The sequence below is a fragment of the Lagopus muta genome, chromosome 3, assembly GCF_023343835.1.
Source record: "Lagopus muta isolate bLagMut1 chromosome 3, bLagMut1 primary, whole genome shotgun sequence".
Lineage (NCBI taxonomy): Eukaryota > Metazoa > Chordata > Aves > Galliformes > Phasianidae > Lagopus > Lagopus muta.
This window is the reverse complement of record NC_064435.1, coordinates 29,467,714-29,490,924: the sequence shown is the minus strand read 5'-3', so window position 1 is coordinate 29,490,924 and position 23,211 is coordinate 29,467,714.

Below are 23,211 nucleotides of genomic sequence, written 5' to 3'. Positions count from 1 at the left end.
ACTTCAGTGCAGAACCGGTACTCCAGGTGGGGACTCACAAGAGCAGAGGGGCAGAATCACCTTCCTTGACATGCTAATCATGCTTCTCTTTTTTCTGAAGCTACCTAAGGTATGGTTGGCCTTCTTGAGCTGCAGGCACACATTGCCAGCTCATGCTGAATCTTTCATCAATTTATACTCCCAAATCTGTCTCCTTGGAGTTGCTCTCAATCCCTGAGGAGTTCACGCATCAAATTCACCTTTCTGATTTGGAGTGAAGGATGTTGTGGGGGACTATGTCAGAGGCATTACTGAAGTTCAGATGAAGGACATCAGTGGCTCCTCCCTCGTCAACTGATTCAGTATCACCACTGTAGAAGGCCAGCAGGTAGGTCAAGCAAGATATGCACTTGCTGAAGCCAGTGTTGGTTGTCCCATATCATTTCTCCATCTTCCATGTGCCTTAGCACATTTTGCAGAAGGATCTGTTCCATGATTTTCCCAAGCACAGAGAAGATGGTGACAGCTCAGTAGTTCCCCATGTCATCCTTCCTACCATAATTAAAAATGAGTGTTACACCTGATCACCATGACTTTTCATATATAAAGATGCACAGAGTTAGAAGAAATTATTGCAAATTTGCTATGCGTATCTGAGAACATTATGTCCACACATACACATAGAAAGATGTCACTAATGAACAGTTTAACGTGGTAGGTTTTTGGTGCCAAATCATTCTTGATATGTGGAGCTGTGTTTTGTTTCAGTTATGTTTTCATACAAGCTAATTAGTTTCCTCTGTAGTAATTAGGAATGTAGTGAGAAAATCTTCTAACAAGTCTGATCAATTTAAAGCCATTTAAAAGTAAGATGATTCATTCTCACTGCTGTCTATACTAATTCATCCCTCATTGACTATGAAGAGAGCTCAGAATGACTATAAGGTGAAGATGCCTACTCTGTGAAAATTTCACTGTTTTCTATTTTTAAATTGATGTTTTCTATTTTTAAATGTTAGGAATTATAATAGAATTATATTGGACTCTAGGAGCCATATTCACATAGCTACTTTTTGCTTCATTTTGACGAAAAAATTTTAGAATTCTGTCACATTTCAAAAATTGTCATGAAACTGTTTTTTGATTCTGACATTTCTTTAATACAATTGTGTAACAGTTTTGGCTCGAATAGAGTAAATTTTATTCACAGAGGTTCATATGGATTTGCATCATAAAGATAGTGTTTTGGATCTTTGATGAAAATGGTAGTGATAACACTGATGTTTTAGTTGTTGCAGAACAGTGCTTGGGTCAAGGACATTTTTGCTTTTAAGGATGCATTGTCAGCAACAAGCTAGAGAGGCACAAGAACATGGGAGGGGACAGAACCAGGACAGCAGATCAAAACTAGACAAAGAGATATCACAGAATCACAGAATTGTAGGGGTTGGAAGGGACCCCCAGAGATCATCGAGTCCAACCCCCTGCCAAAGCAGGTTCCCTACACCAGGTGGGTGTAGGTGGGTATATCTCATACCATATGGCATCATGCTCAGCATTAAACTGTGAAGGTAAAAGAAGGAAGAGGATGAGAACATTCAGAGTGAAAGCATTTGTTTTCCCAAGTAACCTTTACATGAGCTCCGCTTTCATAGAAGTGGCTGAATGTCTGCCTAACAATGGGAAGCAACAAATTTACTCATCGTTTTACTGTTCCTACTAGACCAGCTTCATCTCAGCCCATGAGATCTCACATTTACCTTAACGATTCTCTCCCCAGCTCCGCTTGGGGAGAGTGAGTGAGAGGTTAAGTTGTCTCAGGGGGTTAAAGGATGACTTGTAACAAAAACCTCAAAATGCACAGGGATGTAAGACTGTACAACTGAATTTAGTCCTAGTCCTCTGCCCATATAGGTGCCATGATATGTGATACACTTTTTTAAACACTTTAACGATTTTTAATTGTTGAAATACTCTTTTTTTTTTTTTTTTTTTTTTTTTCCCCATAGGAGATACTGGATTTAGCTTTAGGAACTTTCTTTTAAAAGGATATAGACATATTTATACCTCACATCACAGTAAGCAATTTCACTGAAAAACAAACAAGTGAACAAACAAGTAAATGTGCCTTGGTTTTGGCTGGGTTAATTCTTCCTAGTAGGTAGTATGATTCTGTGTTTTGGATTAAGAAGGAAAATAGCGTTAATAATAAAACACCAATATTTTTGTTGTTGTTTAGCAGTGCTTACACTGCGTCAAGGACTTTTCAGCTTCTCACACTGCCTTGACAGTGAAGAGCTACGGATATACAAGAAGCTTGGAGAAAACACAGCCAGGGCAGATGACCCAGACTGGTTGAAGGGGTATACATAATGTCATGCTGAAAAATAAAACTGAACGATCTGGCCAGGACAGGCTACCACTAATTGGCTGAGCATTGGACACTGAGCGGTTAGCAATTCCATTGTGTATCAATCATTTTCTGTATTATCTTTATTATATTGTTTTACATTCATTTTGTATCCTAATTCAACCCACGAGTTTTACCTTTTTTTTTTTTATTCTCTCCTTCATTCTACTGTGAGGGAGTGAGTGAACTGCTGTGTGGTGCTGAGCTACCTGCCAGGTTAAAGCACAGCACTGATTTTTTCCTAGGGTGTGAGATTTGCAGTTCTGCTTATATTGCTTTGGACCTATTTAAGAATAGAAAAACACATTTATGAGGTTCCATACGAATGAATGTTATAAGCTACCTTCCCTTTCTCTTCCCCTGTTTTGTTTCTTTATTACACTCCTGTACTTGAAATATTTGTTAAAAAAACAAATACTATTCCATAAACAATAAATACATGCCTCAGTTTCAGTAGAGTAGCAGTCAGTATAATATTACATTCAGTCTTTCTTAAATTTTCACATTTTAATTAAAAAGAAATCTTGCAATTTTTAGTTTATTTTTTTGAAGCTAACAGAAACTAATTAGCAAGAATTACTTTTTCAAATACTGGAGTTTTGAAGTAATAGAATAAATCAAATGAAAAGTATCGTACATGTATAGTTAAACTTGAATGCAGACATATTAATATTGATTTAAAAAAGTAATTGTTACTAGATTGCATAATTGAGGTGGTAGAAAGAGTGATTTTAAGTACAAATTTCCAAAACTTATTTTTTCCTAGTATTCCAACTACTCTCTTGCCACCGGAGTGTTATTTAAATACACAGTTTTGTTACAGGATAGGTGAGCAGAAAAATCTGCAGCAATCTGCCCCCTTGAAAACTCTGGTTTTTTTGATCTGCTCTATATGCTGCCCTAATATTGTAACCATGACCAAAAGGGAACAGTTTATTTTTTTCTGTAGTCTAGTAGGTGAAATAAAAATCCTTTTTGATATTAATTTCATTTTAGAATCACTTCATTGCTGGTTATCCTTCCTTACACCTTGTAAAAGATAGAGTTGACACCACCAATAACCTAGATCAAAGATGTCATAATACATAATTGAAGGCCATATGGGACATAGTTGGTAAAAATTCGTTTTGCAGAAAAAGAGACACATACATTTATCTAACTGGTACTTATATTGAGTTGCTTTTTTTCATGTAGACAATGACTTTGAGGTGGTAGCTCCAACAAAAATATGGTAACACAAGGACCAGATTTGCTGCAGGAATTCTGCTATTTTATAACATGTTACTCTTTTCAAAACAATATGGGGAGCTGAATGTAGTACTGCTCTGGAAATATTGCTACCTTTCTTGAATATTTTTTTGTTTTGTTTTGTGTTGGAGGAACTTTTGAAGAAATTAAATAACAAATATGCAACAAGCTTGAGAAGTACAGAAGATATTTTCTTTATTTCAGTGTACTGCTACATCATTGATATGATAACGAAGGATGATTTTCAGTAACATTTATGTATATTGCTTCATTAAATGATATTATATATCAGATTTCAGAGTCAGTATTTGCTATGAATCCAGATTATAATGCAGTGAAAATACCTTTCTGTTGTAGGAATTTGAAATTTTTAAATACAGTATTTTCAAATATTCTTTCTTGAACTAGTGTGTATTTACATACTCTTTCTTTTATTTTGTCTTTGCCTTGACTCTTTATTGTAGAACATACTAAAAAAAATGAAGGTAGAACTAATTGTAAAATATCAGTAAATGTCTTAATTATTTTTGATGCAGATCCATTCAAAGTTCTTCAGTCATTTTTGTGGCCTAGCTGCATTCTTTTCTAACATGAAGTGATGCAGTGCAGCATTTAACTTGAAGTCATGGTTTTAGTGCTTTTTCTGTTGAACCCAAGGTTTTATCATCCTTTTTTTCCTATTTAATAAATTGGTTATATTGCTGCCTTGCTCTTTTTTATTTTTAGATTTTTTTTTTTTAATTCCTGAAGCTTCTTTCAAAACATATCTATACACAAAAATTGTTTATATTGCTTTTCCTTGGTATTCCTCATGACTAAATAAGTAAAATTATGCTTGCCACTGTACAATTATTTTCTCTTCATATTTATGTTTATAAACATCTTCCCTTTACAATTGATTCTGATTGAATAATCTTGAAAATAACAGAGGAAGCCAATGTAGATTAATTTTGCATATTTTGTGTGTTTTTAAAGACCTATGAGAATTAGTGGGTGCATAGCTAGAGGCAATTGAGTAGGCTCTTCAGAAGGCCTTGAAATATGTTTATTCTTCAGGAAGTTTTAACATAGAGTCCATTCAGTAAACAAACTGTCAGTAGTTGCACATGCTAAACTTTCTATCTGCTTCAAAATCATGCATCACATTTTTTAAATTATAATAGGTTTAGTTTAGACAAGTTTATTTGGCATACGTTTCTGAGTTAGTAATTTCTGAATTACTCTTGATGACAATTAGGTCCCACTGTGAAATATCACTCACTATATCTCTCCAATGTCCTTTATTTGGCAATTGTTGACTTGTTCGCAAAAATTAATGAGTTCTTCTTGAATGGTTCCATTAGTTTCTTTATGAGAGTTTGGAGATTAGACTATTGGGCAATTCAATTCTGTTCTAAAACTTCTATATTATAGTTAACTGCATTTTATCTTGTCTCTTTATCTCATGTTTTAGGGATACACAAGGGTCTAGAAGAACAATTTTAGGATGATTTTAAGTACCTTCTGTATGATGATAAATCCATTTCTAATTTTGGCTTACAGTGAAGGTACAATTAAGTTTTCTTAAGGTTTTTGGTTAATATTGGGACAAGACAAAAAGCTGGGGGGCAAGCTAAATACTGAATGCATTGAAATAGAGACAGAAGGTTTTTTTTACAAGGATTTTTGGTAATTTTCCATGTGTTTTCAGGTAATCAGATAATCTCAGGCCTCCTGGAATACTTTTGCTACATTTTTTCTTGGCTATGTAATTCTTAGTTACAAGATCTCTCTCCTGACTCTGTGATTTATAACATTGCCTTATGATTGTTCCAGTATTTTCAAAACTGCAGGTCCTAAAACTCTGTAACAGAGAATTTCAGATTTCAGATTTCCATGTCATTAGACACAAAGAGATCTTTGGAAATCATGACTGAAGACATACAAAAAAGATATTGTAAATAAGCACACACATTAGTTATCAGTAAGTTTCTCTTCAGAAGAAAATAAAGTATTTCACAGCTATCATAAATTATTGTATATCATGCACATTTGGAACAAATTAATACAACAGCTAACAAGTTACTTGCACTACATACACGGGCTGATCCAAAAGTAATGCCTCCTATTTTATCATTTGGACCACAAAGTCAGAGGTGGTTGTTGGGTGGTATGGCAATAATACCTTCCACCTTCCTGCCAATATTCCTTTTTTTTTTTTCTTTTTTTTTCTGTGTGACAGATGGCAGTAGAGGGGCAGTCTAACAAAATGGCATCTGACATGTAATTGCATATAAAGCAAAGGTGAGTAATTGTCTCGCTCCAATTTATAGGAGGGAGAGGAGGTTCTTTTAATATCTGTATACCCACTGTGAGATTAAGAAGCAACGTTTCAAATGTTGGTCCGACCAGTTTATTACAAATCTTAATCAGGGAAATGGGGAAGGGGAGGAGAGTGATAGAAAAGATAGAAAAGAAGAAGCAGGGAGTCTTTATAGGCAGCAAGAGGGACATAGTCACCACCATGGATCCAGCGAGGTTCGTAGTTCCATCTTGATCCTCAGTAGTGGTGGGTCGTTGGGCACTGTTGTTCTATTGACGATGACAACAACCATGGCGATGATGGCCCCTTTTCAACGGTTTCAAAGTGGTCGAGTCAGCTGTCTTTGGAGTGACAGCTCAAATCCAGTGTGGTCAAGTCAGCTCTCCTTTGAGTGACAGCTCAAACCCAAAGTGGTTGAGTCAGCTGTCCTTGCGGTGGCAGCTTCTGGCTCTGGGACCTCAGCAGGAAATTCCTTTGTTCTTATCTTTCTGGCCTTGCCAGCAGATAAGACAAAGCAGGGAGGCACCAACTTGTATCTTGCCTTCACAGGATACAATGGCATCATCCCCCAGCCTCCCATCCCAAGCTGGAGCGGTTTAGTCACAGGCCAGATCTTCCACTCCTGAGCACTCTCTTCTGCTCTTCTACACAGCAAACTGCTCTGGGGGAAGAAGCTTTCAAATGTTCCCAAAGCGAAATCAATTGTCACACAGTTAGCACCCATCACTTGCCTCCTTGACAAATCACTCAGAGTCTTATCACTAGAAAAACCTCAGGAAGCAAGCTTTGAGCCAAAAAACAAAGAAGGATTCTCACAGTAATTGAATTCTTTCATATGGGAAAAACTTGCACTCAGTGATGTTCATCGATGCCTGCTGAATGTTTATGGAGACCAAAGAGTGGATGTGAGCACAATGAAGCGGTAAGTGGTGTGTTTCAGCAGTGGTGACAGTGAGAGTGGTGCATATTTTCACAAGTGTGGCATGCAGGCTCTTGTTCATCTCTGGCAAAAATGCATAACTAATGGTGGTGAGTGTTGAAAAACAGTTTTGCATCTGATAATTCGCTCTACCAGATAGTGTTTTTGTACTTGTATCTGTTACAGTTTCCGTGCCAACAAACAGGAGGCATTACTTTCAGAGTGACCTGTGCAATCTGTTATTTCTGTAGATAATTATGTAACTGAGAAATCTCACTGAAATTCCCTTCTTAATATCCCATGTCCTTACCACTTATTTGGTAACATTTCAGGTTTTCCTGTTTATTTACCAAAGTATTTTAATTTATTTTCTTCTATTCATATTTCTGTGTTTAAGGTTCCCATTACACCCGTAACATAGTATATCTTGTATATTTTACAAACCAATTCATATGTGCCATTCTTGATTTTTTTTTCAGTACTGGAAAAACTGGCGGTTCTATCCTTTCAGAAATTCTGCTTGAGAGTTTAGTGACATGTCAGGTAAAAACTGAAGACATGAACACTGATAGGGAGCAGGGCATTTAGACATTCAGTCATTAATGTTAAAGGGTAAAGTGGATGTCCAAGTTATGCTTGATACTAGCCATCTACAACCAGTACAGCTTAAAACTTTGTTGACAGCTGGACTAAGCAGGTGTGATGCAATACTGAATCTTCAAATTAATAAAGTATGGGGTAGTAAAAGATTAAGAGATTGGTCATGTGCTGTGTTTCTTCTCATAAAGTATTTAGATAATGAAAACTAGAATCTGAAGAGAAGGTCCTGCAAGTGGAAGAGATCCATGGTGACCCATGGATGTTGGCAGTAACACCCGTGAGTGGTCACTGTGAGCAGATGCTATGTGCATGAAACCTGAACAGCATTTGTAGGTTTGCACAGCCATTCCTGACAGATATTGACCTACTGACCTCCTTGGGTGGAAGACAAATTGTGATTTAGGGAATGTAAATATGAAGACAAACAGAGCCAGTGAATCTGTCAGATAATCAAGTGGCAAAAATAGCTCTAAACATGGTTCTTAAATAAGTGCTAATACCCAGATTTATTATCAGCTGGTATTGCCATTGTATTCCCTGAGATGCATGGACCAAGCAAGCCAGTTTTCCAAGTTTCTAAAAGCACATTAGAGTTTTAACGCAGGCATATTTAAACCTACTTTAAGAATTTACTGTAGAACTTTTGAACTTTTTCTTTTTTTTTCATTTTTTTCCTTTTTTTTCCCTTTTTAAAAATTTTTTAATTTTTTTATTTTTCCTGAGCTGGAGTAGTTATGAACTGCAAACCTTTCCACTGTTTTTCTAAAGTTCTCAATAAGTGGCAATTTGCCAGAAGGAGTGTTCATATTATTTTCTAAGAAAATTCCACAAACATGGCAAAGGCTTTTATTGACTGTCATGCAGACTACTGTGGCTGCCTTGCCCATATCCCAAATTTTTTTATTAATGGCATTTCTTTGAAATAAGATTTTGGGAGAGATATGACTTTGATCATATGGAAATAAGTTAGCTGTTTTAATCATTTTTTTTTTTTCCTTAGTATATTTAAGTAATTTCAGATAGAAAGGGAAATAACTTGTCAGTGTATTCACTCAACAGGAAACAGAATGGCATACAAGTCCACAAAGTGCACACTGGAAAGAAAAATGCCACAGAACAAATGAATTATTTGTTAGTTTCTGGCAGAGACTTTTCATCACATTTATGGGAGTTTGCACAAGAAATAAACTCAAGAGAGATGCTTTCAAATGTACTAGGACTTTAGGAGAAAAGACTGAAAACTTCTTTCTTTCCACAACACCAAGTGGGGAGGAAGTGTTAATCTGCCTAGGGGTTGGAAAGCCCTTCAGCAGGATCTGGACAGTCTGGATCTCTGGGTAAGGCCAATGGGGTGAAGTTCAACAAGACCAAGTGCTGGGTCCTGCACAGTCCCACAGGCAATGCTACAGGCTGGAAGACTGTGTGAAAGAGATGGACTTGTGGGTGTTGATTGATAATAGATTGAACATGAGCCAGTACTGTGCCCAAGTGGCCAAAAAGGCCAATGGCATCCAGGCTTGTGTAAGAAATAGTGTCCAGCAGAATTAGGGAGGTGATCGTGCCTCAGTACTCATCTCTGATGAGGTCACACCGTGAGTACTTGGTTCAGTTTTGGGCTCCTCACTACAAGAAAGACATAAAGTCCCTGGAGCATGTACACAGAAAGGAAAGAAGGCTGGTGAGGTTCTCGAGCATAAGCCTCATGAAAAACAGCTGAGGAAACTGGGATTGTTTAGTCTGGAGAACAGGGGGCTCAAGGTGACTACTGCTCTCCACAACTCCCTGAAAGGAGGTTGTGGTAAAGTGACAGTCGGCCTCTTCTCCCATGTAATTATCAATAGAAGTAAAGGGAATGGCTTCATGTTGCACCAGGAGAGGTTCAGGTTGAATATTAGGAAAAATTTCTTCTCCAAAAGAGTGGTCAGATGCTGGAAAGGGCAGCCCAGGGTGATGGTTGTGTCTCCATCCCTGGAGGTGTTCACGAAACATTTAAACAGGGACATGGTTTAGTAAGAAAATGTTGGTGGTAGGGGGACTGTTAGACTAGATGATCTTGGGTGCTTTTTTCAGCCTCAGTGATTCTGTGATTCTGTGACTGGCAAACTCCATAAAAACACTTCTGTGTGTTCCATGTCTGATGATTAATGATTAACACAGAAATCTAGGATTCAAATAGTTGTGAGTAAAGCAAAACAAATCCATCCCAGAAACCAACCAATTAAGCAAACAAATAAAAACAACAATCAAAACAGTAATTCCATAGTTTGTTATGTATATGTTTTTTGTTGTTAACTGTGTGGTGGCTAATAAGACTCCAGGTTGGAGTTTGTCCAAACTTGGGATATTAGCAACTTCTGTATTATGCACTAATAATGACTATTTTCTAAACAAATACTCATTTTCATTAGAATTACATACTTTTAATTCCTCTGGGATTATTGCTTCCTATGAGGTTAATTTGAATTGACCAGCATTTTCAGAAGTTACTGTGGATGTGTGGACAGAAAAAGACATGCCACGAATGTGTAAGTATGATTTTATTTGGAAATCAGAAGAAACAGTAGTCATGTATGCTCTCCCTCAAGTTTAAATTCAATCTCTCACCAGGATAAAAGTAGTTGAAAGGGAATGAAATGAACAAAAACAAACACTAGGAAATGTATGAACCTAAAATTGAAACGAGAGGATGGTTGCTGAGGCTTTGATGAAATAATGTCTTCTTTGAAAATGTAAACGTATACAGCTACAAGGGAAAGACCGCGATTAGTTCTCAGGTTCTGACTAACGCTGCCTAGACTGTACTTGTACCATGCTTTGCCAAGTTAATTTCCTATTGGAGACCCATGTGAGCAGTGGAAATATCACACTTTCCTGTTCTGCAAACTTGGCATTGGCATTGTCTTGTCTCTGAGGTCTGCACAGAAGTATCTCGCCTGAAAATCTCTTCAGTTGTTTTGAGAATCATAGAATCACAGAAAGGTTAAGGTTGGAGGGGACCATCTAGTTCCAACCCCTTTACTGTGGGCATGTTTGCCATCCACTAGATCAGGCTGCCAGGATCCCATCCAACTTGGAGTTGAATGCCTTCAGAGATGGGGCATCCACAGTCATTCCAAGCAACCTGCTCCCTTGCCTCATCATACTCTGAGTAAAAAACTTCTTCCTAACATCTAACCTAAATCTCTCCTCTTTTAGTTTAAATGTTAAATGTTAAATTCCCCAATGTCCAATTAGTATCAGACTGTGTAAAATGTCCATCCCCTTCCTACTTGTAAGCTCCCTTCAAGTACTGGAAGGCTGCAATGAGATCTCCACAGAGCCTTCTCTTCTCCAAGCTAAACAATCACAACTCCCTCAACCTCTTCTCATAGGAGAGGTGCTCCAGCCCTTTGATCATCTTCATGGCCCTCTTCTGGACCTTCTTCAATAGCTTCACATCTTGTTGGATACTACCTCTCAGAGGACGTCACCTCTGACAGCAGATGTTAGATAACACAAAATAAAGACAAACTTCCCTCCTTGAAATATGATCTATACAGAATGATTTAAAATAAAAATAATGGATGCTATATACATGAGTGTTAACATTTATTGTTACATTGCAAAGTTTAATTATTATAAGTGTCAGTTGATAAACAATGCTGAAGTATTTAGTGAACATTCTGCTACATGATATTTTATATATGCTTTTTATATATCAGATGCATGAAATCTCTTCCTTGATAAACTTATTGATAAAAGTAAGTTATGTAACCCTACTGATACCAATCAGAGAGCAAAATTTGATTTTCCAGACCACATTTATTTTAAAAAATTTCCATTTGGAATAGCTTTCTAAAAATATTTTTCATTGATCATTTCTCAATGAAATTTTCACACTTTTGAAATGGGAGAATAGTCAAACTTTTATTTATGCATTTACATTTCCCCATTAAGAAAATATAGCTTATTCTAAGCGCCACAATTTTGAAAGGTTTTGTGCAAAGGGTATGCAAACCAGAATGATGGTTTTAACAGCTATTAAAAGCCAATCTTATAAATAGGTTATCACACTAAATTCAGTATGAAGAAATAACCCTTTTGTGTTTACATACCAACTGTCACCTCAAAGTACAATATCATATGAAAATGAAGTATACAGTGAGCACATTTTCAGAGAATATATTAAGGGTGACTGAATAGCATAAAATAATAGGAACAGAAGTTATTTGAATTATTCCTGATATGGACCAATTATAAGTGGCAAAGGATCATTTTATTTTTAATTTCATTCAGCTTTAATTGAAGTCTAAGAAATTTGTAAAAAAGTTGTAAGGAAAACTCCTAAGCTTGCTGAAAATAAGTACCAAAAAAGGGAAAAGAAAATAAAAGAGAAGGAACATTAATTAATTTAATTCAAAATAAGATTTTAAAGATTTGGCTCACTATGAGTGAGACTAATATAAATATATGTATAAAATATATAAACAATATATATGTTGATCTTCAAAGGGGATAATGGGAATACTTTATGAGTCACTTTCTATGTGTAATGAGAGTATCAGATGATAGACAAATTCCAGAGTTAAACTGAAATTAATCATAGCAACTAATCTTATTTGGAAAATTGTTACTTTTCGTTATTTTGCTTGTTCACTGGCTAATCTTTATTTGCTGAAAAATATGTAGTTATTTCTGGCACCACTTTTGCATAATTTTAATTACAATACATAATCCAGAAATATTTTACTGTGTTAGAAACAATGTAATTTCAGTTTATACTTTTATATTACTGGTTACTACCCTATATCTGCTTTAAAAAATTAATTTAGCTAGACAAGTCTTGCAACATTCCTGGACATTACTGAGATTGAGACACTGACTATCTCATAAATTCTGCTCAAATTTCTGCAGTGGTGATGTGCTCCAGTCAACATACCCCATCCATGGTTCATACCTCATCATGGTTTCTAGAGCTGTCAGCTTCCCTTGACAGCCTTTTCAGTGATATTAATTGTAAATATATTTGCTATATATATTTTTTTCTGATGTTGCCTCTTTTATGAGTGTTCTGGAACATGGTGTCATGATATGATATGATATTTTACTGAAAAAACTGTAACTGTTGTACCTAGTTAGCCAGCCACATTTTATCTTGCGATCTTAAATGACAAAAAATGAACCCAAGCACTTGACAATTTCAATAGAACAACACATTCAAAGATTGAAGTAGAGATTTTGAGTACATACATAATGGACATATACAAGTTTCATATATTGTGCTTAACTGTTTCTGATACTTTTACCCACTGCGATTCCATATTCATAGTATCATAGAACGGTTTGGGTTTGAGGAGACCTCAAAGATCATCTAGCACCAACTCCTCTACAACGTAAAGGTTTGCCACCTACTAAATCAAGATGCCTAGGGCCCATCCAATCTGGACATGAATGCCTCCATGGAGGAGGGGCACAAAGCTTCACTGGGCAGCCTGTTCCAGTGCCTCACCAATCCCTATTAAAGACTTTCCACCAAACACCTAGTCTATTTTTTCACTCCTTCAGTTTCATGCCATTCCCCCTTGTCTTATCACTATTAGACCATGTAAAAAGTCATTCCCCTACTGCAATTTAATGTAGTGTGCATTTTAATGTACTGTGATTAGCAATCTCTCAGAGTTTTAAAACATCCCGACAATAAGGGTTTAAATTTACTTATGTAATAAGATTATAATCTCTGAAAATATATTTGAAGTATTTGCTGCTGTATCTTGTGTATGTTCTTTTAAGCTTGAATAAACACATTTTTCATAAATTATAAAATAACAAGTAAATGTCTCTCTTAAACTGCTTAAGAATTATAATGCACTTTTCCATCGTATGCAATGTAACCCGCTGTTGTCCATTACAGACAAACAACAGGCAATGTAACATGGGAATGGTCATCTAATAACAGACATATATATTATATATATATGTATATTTTTTCCCTTCTCCTTTATTGATGATCCAATGTATTATTGCTTAAGTTTTTAGTTCATAAGCATTAGCACACAAAGCTACCACTTGTGGGATCAAAGATATAATCTCTCTTTTATATTTGTGAAAGGTAGTACTGCAAATTTATTCTTTTCATTTTGTCTTTGTGTGTGTGTATATGTTTGTCGGGGGGAGGTAGTTAATAGTACTGAATTAAATCACAGAATCATCAAATCATATGATAGATATCCATTTATAGAAAATAAGCACTGGAGGCTGTAGACAATAGGTTAAGGACATAAATATTTTTTTTCCCAAGCCTATAGGAATATACAATATGAATTGCCTGTAACAGTAATAAATAGTTTTCTAATGAAGGCATGTACTAGAGAAAAAGTCCATGGATTTTTACACGGCTTTTTGAGGTTGTTCAAATCACAATTAAATTATTTGGTCCAATCTTTAAACTCAAGGATTTAATTCTCACAAAATCTTTTGATGTCTTTTCAATAGTTTCCCATTACATCTTCTTGGAGAAAACTGTAGAATATATCTACAAAAGTCCACATTAGATATTCATCCTCAATTTTTGAGATTAAAAAAAAAATTAGTCATTTATTCATTGCACAAAAATAAATATTTCTGAAAAGACACATTATGAAAGAATTCTGTGTCATATATGTAATATTTCATAGCCACCATGCAGGTGATCATGAGAAAATTTAGCATAGTCAAATTCCTTTACACCAGACTAGCCACAAACCTATTTGCTACTTAGCCATTTAACACAATTATTTACTGTTCAAGAGATACACAGTTACTATAGCAACAACTACATTTACCATCCCAGAATAAATTGAAGGCCTAATCTGTCCTGCCAGTAAAGCAAAAAGCTTTTCAAAATCTAGTTTATCCATTGCCTTTGTAATAGAAATTAGTAGCACTCAAATTATGACCCATGATCTGGTTGCAGACTGCCAGCTTTGATCTTGCAAGTGTTACAGCTGGCTCATAGTTTAACTGCATGTTCAGTAGCTTTGACAACTTTAATATACTATATTATATAAATAAAATGCTTTAGCTGACTTTTTCTAGTTGTAGCAAAATAGAAGAAACTTTGCTTTAGAGACTTATGAAAATATGTTTGGAAACTTTATTTCACTCTTAAAATATTTTTTAGAGCTTTCTGGTTGCAAAATGTTTTTTATTTTTAAAAAATTACATGGTTGCTCTTAAGCATATGAAGCATCTAAATTCATAATGCTCAAAGAAAACTGAAATATTTTCAAGCTTAAGGAGTTTTCACAAAGCAGTCTCTTCAGCTAAAAAGGCTAGAGAGTGATCAGTGCTTACAGATGTACAGAATAGCTCTAATCAGCAGCTTGTCATATCTGAAGTTTGGTTAGCAAGAGCTTGGTAGATATTTGACAGCCTGCTGGCCTGAGATTAAAAATAATAATTACTTAAGAATAAACAAAAAATCATCTCAAAAGTAAAAGATATCTAGTTTTGTGATTTGTGGGGGAAAAAAAATCTTTAAAAGTGAATTCTCTTTTTACAAAAAAAAAGAGATGTATTAATCTTAACTACCTATACTTTATTCACCAGATAGATCTAAAGTGATTTCAATTGTTAAAAAAAAATGGTTAGTGAAGAAGGATGCAAAATGGCATTTCATGTTTTTCCAGTTTACTGTATTCATTTAAATGCAAACAGCTAAAAACTAACAAATGCAACACTTTAAAATCAGACTTCTAAAATCGGAAAGTATTGAACTGCAGATAGCACTCATGCAATCTTTGCCTTCCTTTAGCAAGGGTCCAATAATTTTAATGTTTGTACTTTCTCATTCCTCATCAGAACAGTAAGTACACCTGTATTACAGTGAATTAAGCCTCCAAACCTCCTCCTGAAATAATTAAAGAGTAGATATTTGTGTCCTTTATGTCCTTGCACATATTGCTAGTATAGAAAGGGTATACTTACTAATATCATCCTCACCCTCAAACCTGAAAAGATTTGTTTTATTGCAGTTGTAGTAATGTAAAACATACAAAAAGAGGGTCAGGATGTCTTTCCTTTATTCTTCCCTCCCAATAGTCTCAAACACCTCCTCTCATATTCTCCCTATCATTCTGTAACTTAATCATATCTATCCTTCTGGGAAGCTTTTGCATATGTCCCTCTACCCACCATTCTGAATTCTCAAAATGCTATCTAAATTTTCTAGGGATTGGAATCTTAAAAAATACAAATGAGACACCTTTTGTTCTTCTTTAACAGGAAAGATTTGAGTTGCAGATCGACTGAGCAAGATATATTTACCTTCTTCTGTCTTCTACTTCAAATGAGCACTGCTTGGCTAGACACCTCAAGTACTTGGTTTGTATTTTTGAACACAAAGAGCAAAAAGATTCAATGTTTACCAGCCATTGTGACAGCACAGCTTGTGTGAATAAATGTTTTTGACCCTAACGAAGTATCTGTGGCTGTGCATGATATGAAAAAGGCCAATGCCCATAATGAAGATGACTGCATTTCTTAGTTCCAGTTAAGTGCAAAAATGTGAATAGATTGATCTGTAGACCATCCTGGAAAAAACGTGAGCAAGGAGTAAGATGATGCAGGATGCACTTCCTCAGATAAACTTACACTTGAATCTATAACCATAATCTACACAACAAAGTTGAGGCAGCAAGTTTAATGTTTGAGACTTCAGAGCACATATGGAAATACTGAACTTTAAACAGCAGAGTTCTCAATAATAGATACAAGAAAGCTGAGGTCTCTCTATACCAATTCACACATTTGCAATTTTCTTCTTTCTTTTTGTAGGGCCAGATTCTGTAGTCCTTTTTTTAACAAAACTGCCAGTATTAATTATTAATAAGAATTTTGTTCAGTTAATAATGACATAGTTTGAGTCCTTTGTTCTCAACGATTATTTATTTTCAGTCTGCGCAATTCTTATATTTTCATGTGGTTTTGGGTCATGTAAGCTTTGAATTTCTTCATGTAATTTCTCTCTTAACCTTGGTTGTCATACAGAAAGTATAACTTTTACCTGCAGTTTTGTCTTCATCTCAGTTTCCCTTTCCTCAGTATTAACTCTCATTAGTCCCCAGCTGTCAATTTTAGTTTCTATTATTGCTTTGAGGAAAAACACCATAATTATCTAGAGCACTGAATATGTATTGACTAGGTTAACATTTAGATTCAGTATTGCAGACATTAATATTAATAAAGACTTTTTCAATTCAAAAAGTTTAAATCACTTCTCAAATATTCTATCTTGTGTTTGAACTTCTTCAAAAGATTCTGGGGAATGAATTTATAGTAAAGCTTAGTTTTTTATCAGAGTTATAAAATGATCTTACTAGACTCAACACTTCTCAACAGAAAAGAAAAACAACTAATGATTTGTCAGCAATAACATGAAGACAGCATTCAATAGTAATTAGTGTGCAAGAATGATTGCACCTTTATGTAGACTGAAATTGATTCAAGTTATTAACAGGGGCATAAAGGTTAATCTTTGCCCATTCAGGTTTATACCTTCCTCTTAGTGATCTATCAGAAGAGGGAAATGTGCTTTCTTATGTCTTTTTGTTTGTTTGTTCAATTTTTGTGTTTATTTGTTTTCAGAGAAAAAGGGCTAGAGAAAGGGATATTTCAATGGAAAAGGCCTAATTAAAGTAACACAAACACCTTATTTAAAATCAAAGGTTGGTTAGTTAAAAATTCCTAGTTCCAATTTGCCAGTTAGAACCCTGGCAAACCATTCCCAGGAAATAATTTGGAGGTAGATATGAGCATGGGATTAATTCCTTGTAGGTACTTTCCATCTTGTCAACTCTTTTTTTTTTAGAATAAAACATTACAGCATAGTACTGATGCAGTGCCTTTTGCCCTCTGTGTCTGGGAATGCCTCCTAGCAAAGTTTAATTTACTAAGATAGGTGTGGAAATACAGATTAGGGTCTAATGGTGATACTAAATGTTACATAATCTAAACATAATCTAAATTGCCACAGGAAGCATTCAGGTTCATCTTGTGCATCATAATAGTCTTTATGTTTAGAAAATGACTCATTTTGTAGATCTCTATTTCTTTTTTGTTTGTTAGTAGTTATGTAGCATAGACTGTAAAGATTTTACTTCTGTAAAATCAGGAGGGTGGAACTGTAGATGTACTACAGTATGCTCAAGGAAATGCCCTGGAAACTGAGAGGTTGGGAGCAGTATGATAATTCATTTATCTTTCTAATGTTTAAGATTATGTGAAAATAATGTTCAAGAATGTAGTTTTTATGAAAGACATTCTCACATTCTCAGACACAGCTAACCATGATATTGATAAGAACAAATCAGTTTCATGGCATAAGTGTTTAAAAATACAAGTTCCTTTGAACTCAGTAAGAACTAGATTTAATGAAATTTAAATTAAAGCAAATGGAATAGACATGTAAGAGTTAATCAGCTGGAATGGCAATAATATGGAATAGAGGCTCCTTCTTTAGAAAGAAACTGCTAGAATGAAGTCATGTGTCTTGATGTTTATTGTTCTTTGACTGAGGCCTGCACATGTATATTTTTAAGACTAGATTCTGATCCAATTAAAGTAAATGTCAAGGATTTTGAGTTTTGAGTTTTTAAGATTGTCACTTATATATGAAAGTAAATTGTCTTTCTGTAGTCTTATGGAAATGCAGCTTGGCAGCTCAGCAAGGACCTTTTTTGTTGTTCTACTGCAGCTGTTAATACATTGCAATAATCTTGTAATTTTTCTTTTTGCTAAAGGAATTTCAATTTAGCATGAATGCTAATGTTAAATGTATCTAGAATAAGATTCTCTAAAATAAAAATGTCTGTCTTCTAATTTTATTACAGTTTTAAAGGTTGAAATGGAATGTAAGCAGATTTTCACTGTTAGTATCAATATTTTTTTATTTCTTGATTAGCTGTAGGTTTTCCTTAAAGAAGTTAAAAATCTGCCCATGTTAAGGAAGAGAAGTGAGAGTAAGGCTTGCAGCTGGTTCAGTGACATACACTAGTTTTATTTGATTTCCGTTTTCCTATTGTAATGTCTGCAAACATTAATTCCTCTCCTATTGAAACCGTGTTGTTGAATATATCTTCTCTAAAAAATTACTTAACTGTATGCATCAACTGAATACTGCCATATCTCCTGTAACTCATTGTTACTGCTGGGTTTATCTAACTCATACTGCTGAGATAATGATTTTATCATCTCAGCAATGAACAAAACCATTATGGAAACTGTAAAATCCACAGTAAATCAAAGCATATAGGACAAATAATGGTCATTTTGTTAAGAATTTTAGTTATAAAATTCATACAGATGTTTATTATATTAATATGTAAATATTCACTGATGGCTGCATAGATGGATTCAAGTTTTGATGGACTTAAGTGTGGAAGGACAGCTGTACAAGGTGGAACCACAGCTCTAAGCAGAACAGTGTCTTGTCTTTGAGCAATGGAGTGTAGCAAATACTCAGCTACAGGATATAGTTGTGTTTTGCCCAGTATCATTTCTTAGCAATTTCTAGCAGTCTTTTAGAAATGGAATTTTTGGCTATGCCCTTATATTTAATACAACTTGATTGACTTTTCGTTCATGAACAATTTTTTTTTGTTTTTAGGTTTATTGTAGTAGATATTCAAAGTGTATCTTTCAATAACTTTTTAAATGAGTGGTTTTAGACTTCTTTGATCCCAGTTATCCACCTTATGTAGATCCCCTTTTGTGGTAGAACAGTTGTGCTGTCTCAGCCACTCAGCTCTGTTTTTTCAAACGTCTCTAAATTTGCAGATGGTGCTTTCTGTACCATCATCCAGGAAATTAATAGGGAGGTGAAAAAGTGCTAGTCTCAATATTAGCATGTAGGGTAATTGCTACTTGCCTTCAAACTTTGAGGGGGTGAAGCCTATTTGAAGCTGTTCTATTCTGTGAGGCAGATCTAGAGCAGATTTTTAGTTTCCTCTAAAAGTAGTCTGTAATTCAAATTAATATGCAGTAGTTTGGGAGCATCATGAAACAAAATGAACCATGCAATATTGTTCCAAGCAAATATACTAAGTTAGATGCCCTACAAAATTAATCAGAAAAATAGAATTCTAATGTTTAGTATTTGTCTACACTGAAATTGGAGGCATCTCAGATGTCGTAAAGGCCAAAGTTATATAACAAAAATACATATATAAGTAATGGTTGAAGCTTGTGAAGGATCAATATGTTAATCCATTATTGGGTTACTCAGAATTATCTCCATAACCTGGAAAAAAACAGTACAAAATATATATATACTTTTTTTTAACAGAAGTTTTCAAAACCAGAATAAAGGACTATAAAGGACACAAGCAACAGGAAAGATCATTCTTAGCTCTTCTGATTCGTCAGGTAACATCTATTGACTTAGTCTTCATTAGTAGCCCTCATATGAGTTTGTCTTGGGAAAAGTTAAGGGAGCCACATCTTGCAACTTCTTTTATTAAAATTTAATCCATCACAGTCATGGGGACTTGAGTGTTCTCTCCCCAGGATGGTATCTTCTTCATTTATCCTTTTAAGTTTGTTCTTCTCTACTCTTATGAATAACCATAGGGATAACAAATGGACACTTATTTTTTCCTTTTATTCTCTGAAGATGCTCAATTAATATTTATATTATGATTGGACTGTATTACTTCACTACTTCCTTGTTTCATTTAGACTCATACTCTGAGGCTGTTTCTTCTCATGAGATCACAGTAAATTAACTTCAAAAATGATATTAAAATTACTAATTGTTCGGGAATCCTTCATGATTTATAGCAGACATCTGAAAGAGTCCTGGCAAAGAGTCTAAATGTCATATATGAACAAAAAGACCTACTTAAGAGTAAAGTAATCAAGACAGTACAACTCCAAATCAGTGAAAACCCATTTTAATAGATCTAAGTGACTCACATAAGTTACATCACCATGACCATCTAGATGAATTATTTTCTCTCCAGCCTAGCTATGACAACTTTAGTCTGTAATTTTTGAAGGTTTCTTGTCCTTCCACTCTTTCTTATGTTCTCCTAACTCAATTATTTTCATCACAACTTTAAATTTTCAACGTACCCCTGAGAATACCTACAATGGAGAATTTATGATCTGAAATTTTATAGGAAATACAGTGAGAGGAGTGCAGCAGATCTTATTAATCTTAGTCTGCATGGGCATATTTCTGCCCAGCTGCACAATCTCCCAACCTTTCTTTGCTCAGGTTGGGTATACCTCTGCACACTGCAATATGAACAGTGCAAAATTCGGAAACATGTAGAAAAGGAGTTCTACAGAGAAACATAAGATCATCAGACTTCCAATGAAAATATAATACAAGACAATCGTTCTTGCTTTGTTTATTTTCATGCATAATTACAAACAAAATTTGTTTTGGGTGAAATTGTTTCAGAATTGAAGTTTCAGAGTTGAAGGAGTAGAGTAACTCCTGTACTGCACCAAAATTTGGGGCCTTTCACATTTGGTTTGAAATACATGGGGTAAAAGAGTCACATGTACTGCAGGGGTTATTGCTCTGACTACCACATGTTTTGTGGTTACTTTTGTACTAGGGATGGTATTGAGATCTCCAACTCATTTCACAATAGACTATTGAATAGCCATCAGCTGAAGCAAATTTCAGTCAGTAGCAACCCAAAATGCAATTGAACTCAATGACCTACAGGTGAAAGGCTCTATATCTCATTACCACTTCCCTAAACCTTCCAGTCCCAGAGTATTTTCTTCACTTTTTTGAAAAGAAACATCTATTGTGCAGATATAACTTCTATTGAGTATCTTAGTCATTTAACTTTAGATTGTTGAGTTTCGTTATTGTTTATTCCTTTGTCTCAAGCTGAATCATTTTCTATGAATCAGATAAAGCACTATAATTATGATATCATTTATGAAGGATACATAATTGTAGCTTTTCTCACTAAATCATTGAAACAGTGCATTTTTTTCTTGTTAAATATTACTTTATTTTCAGATGTAGCTATTATATTATTCTGTTTATTTCTAAAGGAAAAGGTTTTAAGGTAAGATCCTGCATATTTCTCTGTAGGTTTCTGAAATATTAGTTAGTTTTAACCATGGAATAAAACTTTTGAGGGACACTTTACAAAATTATCTTTGTTGTTCATACAGTTCTTTCAAAATGTGTCTATTTTAAAAATTATAATGGAAGAGATTCCGTTCTCATTTTCTTTAGTTTACTTGAACAAAAACATAAGGTTTGCTATGAACGGTAGGTATTTTGTGGTCCATTTTATCTAATGTATCAGTATCCACCTGTTAGAAATTATTTAGACACAAATGAACTAACGCATCAAATACATGGGAAAATAATTTCCCTCTGAATAATCAGTTTATATCTTTGAAAGGGAAAGACAATGATCCAAATCATTACTAGTTATGAATCAAAATATTAACTTTTTCTTCTTCCCTCTGTAATCAGTGAGGCCTTGATTCAGTAGATCTGTAACGTACAGTATAATGTAAAATATAGGATTTTCATTTTTCTACAGGTGAAATCATGGAAGAATTTTTAATGATTACCATCTGTAGACAGTTTGGTGTCTTGAGAGACTTTTAGTTTTTTTAAACTGCAGGAATGCAATATAAAATTCTTCATGAAATGTGTTTAATGCTGAACAACAGTCTTACTGAAAGAACTGTACCTTTGTTTACAATTCCAGCAGGGATGTCAAGAATTTAATGTGCTTTGACAATTCACTGGCCTCTCATCACTGAAAGTAAGCCCCTGTAGACAGACTTGAGATTTGAGAATAAGGTAGCATAGGAAAACTATGGAGATGTTATCTGCATTGTAGCTTCTGTGCTGATTGTTTGAAAACTACTGTCTCAACCAGACCCATTAATCTAGAGTGTTCCTCAAGCATTAAGTTCACTTTGTTTTTTCTTAAGCCACTTATACTAGGTTTATAAAAAGGCTCAATTGTTTTTGAAGTTGCAATAAAAAAAAGCAGGCACAACTAAATGGAAAATGAAGAAGGAAATATATCCTACCCAAAGAAGAATTTCTTATAATGGGAGCTCAATGAAATAAACATTACAGGAATTTCAACTCAAGCAGCTTTAATTTGCCATAAGTTTTAAACATCAAGGCTTGTTAACAGGTATATCTGTGGGAAAAGGAGACCACCATCCATCGCTTATTTGAAGGTTAAAAGCAATTTCACATCCGTATGTATGGAAGCTCTACTATTGTATTTTTTCCCTTCACCATTGGCATTATTTATTTATTTAATATTAAGTACCACATTCGTAAAAAAAATTTGGAACAGCATGCACAATGTCTGTTCTAGATCTCCCAGTTTCTGTAGGATTTACTTTGTATGTTGTCTCTGTATTCTGGCTGTTCTCACTTGATTCCTTTCATGTCACCCTCTTTCCATATTGCTTTGCCCTTTTTTCCAGGAAGGAAAACAGATAAGCCTTTCAATTCTTATCAGTTCTTTTCTTCCTCTTGATTTATACCAGACCACCTCTAAATCCCATGTTACAACTACTGTCACGGAGGTCAAGGAGCATTTGAATGGATGCATGCTGGAACTCAAAAAAATAGAAATGATTTGTCACTATAGCGTCACTATAAACTGTAGAGAAATGTATGAAAACCTTGAATAAATCCTGTGCTCGTGATGATGAAGTGTTTCTTTTTTCTCAGAACTTATTATTCAGAATGTGTTTAATTTTTGTTCTGGATTTTGCTTTATA